Here is a 6,941-nt window from a genome sequence, read left to right as displayed (position 1 = left end):
GCGTCAGTCTCCGTCAATCTATAATCTGATCTGCCGTAAGGCAAGGCTCACCTGCCGTAAGGCAAGGCGTGGCTGTTGTGACACCTATCTCGCGTCATGAGGTAATTTAAAGGGGCAGTGAGGCAATTCAAAGGATTTGGTCAAAACATTGTTAATATACATATGACCCAATAACATTAACTATTTATGTTCTTACACAATAGCATTAACTATTTATGTTCTTATTCAATGGCATTAACTATTTATGTTCCTATAACTAAATAGTTATGAATCTGAAACCTGGGTTACATCAACATATATGACATACATGACATACAGATAGACAGTACTACTGTTACATCTAGACGTTTATGACATACAAGATATACAAATATACAATACTGTTTATGATACATAAAGAGTCTAAAAAGAGAGTATACATTTGAGGTGGAAGAAACTGTACATTGGAGGAGGTTGGGTAGGTGGGGGGGGAACTGTACATTGGAGGTGGTTGGGTAGGTGGGGGGGGGGGCTGTACATTGGAGGGGGTTGGGTAGGTGGGGGGGGGACTGTACATTGGAGGGGGTTGGGTAGGTGGGGGGGAACTGTACATTGGAGGGGGTTGGGTAGGTGGGGGGGGGGACTGTACATTGGAGGTGGTTGGGTAGGTGGGAGGGGAACTGTACATTGGAGGTGGTTGGGTAGGTGGGAGGGGAACTGTACATTGGAGGAGGTTGGGTAGGTGGGGTGGGGGGGGGACTGTACATTGGAGGGGGTTGGGTAGGTGGGGGGGGGACTGTACATTGGAGGGGGTTGGGTAGGTGGGGGGGGGACTGTACATTGGAGGTGGTTGGGTAGGTGGGAGGGGAACTGTACATTGGAGGAGGTTGGGTAGGTGGGGTGGGGGGGGGGACTGTACATTGGAGGTGGTTGACAATGATCATCACACAGTACCAAATCACCTAAATAAAACATCATCAAGCGCAGTATTTTTCTACATAATTACTTTGCGTGTATGTTTAGGCACGTGTGTGTGTGTGTGTGTGTGTGTGTGTGTGTGTGTGTGTGTGTGTGTGTGTGTGTGTGTGTGTGTGTGTGTGTGTGTGTGTGCCACCGGTGGGGGTGTAGTGGGCTAGTGACCCTTTGGACCCCATACTTCCGGCGCCGTTATGTTTTCTTGTTTTGATTGATTGATTGAAAAGTTTATTAACAGATTGCAGAATGGGTACAGTACAGTACAGCTCAATACATACAATTGTTAAGGGGATGCAGACCAGAGAAAGACTTTCGTCTTGTTTACACCAGGGTCCCCCATTTTCAATTCATCATAACATATATGACATACATGACATACAGATAGACAGTACTGCTACATCTATACATTTATGACATATCAGATTTGCAAATACAGTACTGTTTGTGATACAAAAGTGTCCAGAAAAGGAGTGTATATACATTTGGCATAGAAACTGTACATTGGAGGAGGTTGGTTGGGTGGGGTGGGGTTGGGTGGGTTGGGTGAGGGCTGTACATTGGAGGTGGGGGGGGGGGGGGGGGGGGGGTTGGGAAGGGGACACACACACATTTTACACTGTACATTGGAATATTGACAAAGCCTTACTTGGTCATTTACTGTACAACTAGGTTAGGACATTTGTAGGGGCCAGTTTCGAATTGCAGTCTCACGTAGGTGTTTTTTGAGAGTGTTTTTGAAGGTGGGTAGTGATTCACATTCCTTTACAGCTTTAGGTAGGGCGTTCCACATTGATGTGGCATAATTGCGAAACGTGTTTAGTCCCTTGTTTGAGCCGAATCTGGGTTTTACATGATTTACATGATTTGTGGAGCTTATTATGTGATAAACAGATAACCAGGTAACTTAGAGATTGTGTATGTCATAAATGTCTATATGAATTGAAAATGGGGGACCCTGATGTAAACAAGACAAACGTCTTTCTCAGGTCTGCATCCCCTTAATAACAATTGTGTGTATTGAGCCGTACTGTATTGTACCCATTCTGCAATATGTTAAATAAAGTTTTCATTCATCCATTCATTAAACGGTACACCGTCGCAGTCGTTGCAGTTAAAATAAACAATAGTTCTTCGGGTAGTCTCAGTCTAACTTTGTTTTTTTTAGCCAGTAGCTAAGTTACATCTCGAAGACACTCTCACGTCCCGAGAACGCCGCCATCTTGGTATTGGGGGAAACAAGCGGATTTCTACCATCAAATGTGTGCGTTGAGCTCCGTTTTTATTACATATTTGATCACATTCTTGTTCATTTCATAACCTTTTCATATAATTCCTTTTGAAAATATTGAGGCCAACGTGGCATTTCACTATTTCGAAAGCCTTTCTGGTGAGTGGTCGTGATTCTAAGTAAGTGCATGCCCCCCCCCCCCCCCAAGCCATAGACATGATGCGTTATTTTTTTTCCGTAGCCGCATTTTGCGGAGACGCTCTCTGATTGGCCACTGACATGTGCGCCCAATCGCGTGACGAGCTGTGTCTTTGCACATTTCCGGGGTCTAACAGCCTGCAAACGGCGTAACACCTATCACTGGTTAAGCTTAGGCGACTCTTTCGAAGTTGGCTAAGGTTAGAGTTTGTAATCAGGGCTGGTGTTCTATCGCCCTGCTCTAAGACAAACTCTAATCTTAACCAACTTCGAAAGAGTGCCTAAACTTAACCAGTGCAGAAACAGGCGTCACGCGATTGGGCGAACATGTCACATGAAGTGGCCAATCAGAGAGCGTCTCCGCAAAATACGGCTACGGAAAGAAATAACGCTGATTAATAAGTAGAATTATCCACATGACAGGATACAATGCCTCATTGCTCCGCGAGGAATTGCTCTTCCAGCACTGATAAGACGAGGGAGGATGGCATCGCATTGTTTTGGTAACTAACTGTAAAGAACCAACCGACCGATCTACACACGACTGATTGATTGAAAACTGTATTAACAGATTGCAGAATGGGTACAAATACAGTACGGCTCAATACACACAATTGTTAAGGGGATGCAGACCAGAGAAAGACTTTCGTCTTGTTTACATCAGGGTCCCCCATTTGTGACCCGCCACAGCTGTAGTGGAGAAGTAGAATTCATTCTTTTTTCTCTTCTTATATAGGAACATATTGCATCTTGCGCACTTGTGGCGTCTATCACTATCACAGTGGGTTGGGGGACCCTGATGTAAACAAGACAAAAGTCTTTCTCTGACGTTTGCAAACTCGACAGTCTCTCCAACCCCTTAACAGTTGTGTGTATTGAACTGTACTGTACCCATTCTGCAATCTGTTAAATAAAGTTTTCAATCATTCAGTCTTATCGTGTGTGACGTTATGATTTGTAAACAGACAACGTTATGACTCTGGTCAAATGAATGCACAGTGAGCTGCACGCTATGGTTTTTGTGAGAGAGAGTGTGTGTTGGAGGAGAGGGAGAGCGACTGAAGAGCTTTCTGCGAGTGAATGAATGAATGAAAACTTTATTTAACAGATTGCAGAATGGGTACAATACAGTACGGCTCAATACACACAATTGTTAAGGGGATGCAGACCAGAGAAAGACTTTTGTCTTGTTTACATCAGGGTCCCCCCATTTTCAATTCATAGTGACATTTATGACATACACAACATACATTATGGCATAGGGACATATGGCATAGGGTCCCCAAGAATACCCTGAAGACTCTGGCAGGAGCACTCATTCAGGGGTACTACGACTATGCTTGCACCTCATGGTACCAAAGCACCTCAAAGGCGCTAAAAACAAGATTACAAACATCACAAAACAAACTGGTCAGACTACTGCTTGACCTTACTCCTAGAACCCACCTCACCCCTGCCCACTTTGACAACCTAGGATGGCTTAGAGTAGACGACAGAGTACAGCAACTTGCAATGGGCCTGGTCTATAAGATACACTACACCACTAAGGTACCCATGTACATGTCAAAATACTTCCCAAAGGTCAGTGAATACCACGACCACAACACCAGAGGGAGCTCCACAAATCATGTTAAACCCAGATTCGGCTCAAACAAGGGACTAAACACAATCGCAATTATGCCACATCAATGTGGAACACCCTACCCACAGCTGTAAAGAAATGTGAATCATCACTACCCACTTTCAAAACCACTCTCAAGGGAGACTGCAATTCGAAACTGGCCACCGTAAATGTCCTAACCCAACCCCCTCCAATGTACAGTAAATGTCCTAACCCAATAATACACGAGAGACCCTCTTCTTGGGACCAAGTAAGGTTTAGTCGATATTCCAATGTACAGTTTCTACGTCAAATGTATATATTCTCTTTTTAGATGCTTTTTGTATCACAAACAGTACTGTATTTGTAAATCTGGTATGTCATAAATGTATAGATGTAGCAGTACTGTCTATATGTCATATATGTTATGATGAATTGAAAATGGGGGACCCTGATGTAAACAAGACGAAAGTCTTTCTCTGGTCTGCATCCCCTTAACAATTGTATGTATTGAGCTGTACTGTATTGTACCCGTTCTGCAATCTGTTAATACAATTTTCAATCAATCAATCAATCAATCAATCAATCCCCATTTTCAATTCATAGTGAGATTCATAGTAATTTATAAGATACGATAAGATAAGATAGCAGCATGGAGGAGGGGAGGTACAAGTATTCAATTCAATAAAAAAAACTTTATGGGCAGGGTAATAGTAGAATACAGGTGATAAAGATGATAGTACAATAGAAAAGTAAAACAAATTAAATAGGCAGTGTAAACAATATAATAAACTCTGAATATTTAATTTCAACATACATTGCATTATATAGATAATACAGATAAGAGCATAATGTAAAAGATGTATGTTTCCTCACAACCTGTGTTTTGTCATTGAGAATCCTGTAATTATGTTGGTGTATAAATGTAATTGCTTTCCCAATTATGTACTTGCTCTCTCTCTCTTCCCAGTTTCCCATTCTATGATGAACATCTTTTGAAGCAATGGGTTACAAACATTGGCAAAGAAGAATGGACACCGAAAAACAACTCAAGGTTGTGCTCAAAGCATTTTGCCAGTATGTACATACTGCAGGATTCAAATGGGAGACCCCGTCTGCAGCGCAAGGCTCATCCAGTGCCTACCGTCTTCACTTCGACCAAGCGGAGGAAGGTGAGCGATCGTTTCACTTCACACTCTGACCCTACTTGTCACAGTGGTGGGTTTAATTTAATTTCAAACCTTTAATTTAAACTCGAAAGGCAACTGAGGTTCCCCTCATTTACAGTCACGTCGAGTGTTCATACAGAGTTAAGCGAAAAAAGGCTTATAAAATCACACAGCATATAAAATCATAACAATAAGACAGGATAACAATAAATTAAAACACGTACAACTTGATTGACAAAGGTTGGAGACCAGCCAGTCACTAGGACGGGTTTACATAGGTTACAAAATTCCATTCCAATAATGATTTAGTATAAGGAGGTAGCTTACCAATAATGATGTAGTATAAGGAGGTAGCTTACCAATAATGATGTAGTATAAGGAGGTAGCTTACCAATAATGATGTAGTATAAGGAGGTAGTTTACAAATAACGATGTAGTATAAGGACTCGGAGGTAGCTTACCGATAATGATCCTAAAAATGAACAAATACCATGAAAAGGGACCAACCAACCTTCTCATAAAGGACACAGTGATGAGTGTCGTATCTATCACTAGTGATGAATCTGAGGGCAGAGTGACAGACAGAGTCCAAGGATTTAAGGGTTGAGGCTGCAGCATGCCTATTAATGACATCACCATAGTCCAGCACTGATAAGAAGACAACAGCCCGCAATGTCTGTCCTGAGTCTTTCCCGAGTCTGCTGGACGTACAACTGTAAATGAGTAAACAGTAGGCAGTATGCAGCTTAAAGGAACACACCAACTTTTGGGGAAATTAGCTTATTTGCCATCTACCCTGGAGTTAGACAAGCAGATGCATACCCTTTTCTTCTCTGTGCATGCATTAGGCTTAGGGAACAGCCGCACCATTAGCCTAGCTTAGCGTCATTCACTGAAAGTAGGTGTTAACTTTCCTGTAAACATGTTGTGACCTGTGTGTATTTACCACATTTTCGTTTTCTAAGCAGATATATACTCAGAACAATTTTTTGCCGAACCACTGCCCCGTTTTTCAAAAAGCAACAGGGCTTTTGAGGTGATGAAATCACTGTTAGCCTGTTCCTTTAACGGAGGAATCAGGACATGTGTTGTGAAAACAAAATATGGCTAAAATATCACACATACTTTACAACTCTGCTCTCTGGCGAGGCTGCGTTAGCTTTGGATCATTCCTACAGTCTGACTGAGTCTTAACAGAACATTAAAGCACAGGCTGGTCCGACCTGAACACAGACTAGTAAGCAATCATGGCGCAAGCAATTGGAAGCTTGAAAAGCAACAACACGAAGTCTAAAAGAAAAATATATATAGATTAATTTGTCTCTGACACTGCTGGATGTCATTTATATGGAAATCTCTACTGCACGTGTAATTGGAGTGGGACAGGCCAGCATTGAGCTGTGGGTCGCAGCAGCCGATAAGGTTAAGACCACCATCTAGCAGCGGAGCGGGGTTGGGGTGTTGGTCCTGGGGTGGGAAATGTCTAATGTCTTTTGTGGTGTTTGTGATAATAATTTTTTATTTTTAGATTCTGTATTTATTATTTTTGTTGTTCTACTGTCATTCTATTGTCATTGTTATTATTGTCTGGTGTTGTTCTGTTTATTATTATTATTATTATTGTATTATGTGGCGTCATGTTTTATTTTATCCATGTAAAAAAGAGAACGAAAATAAAAGAAATGTGATAACTTTTTTTTATAAAATATATATATTAAAAAAAATAGATGCAACTTGCACAACGTCATAGGTGATTATGATTATGGGAAACAGGGATTTAATTTCAGATAGC

The sequence above is a fragment of the Notolepis coatsorum genome (genome assembly GCF_963971535.1).
Source record: "Notolepis coatsorum genome assembly, chromosome: 20".
Lineage (NCBI taxonomy): Eukaryota > Metazoa > Chordata > Actinopteri > Aulopiformes > Paralepididae > Notolepis > Notolepis coatsorum.
Note: the sequence above shows the minus strand (reverse complement) of the source record.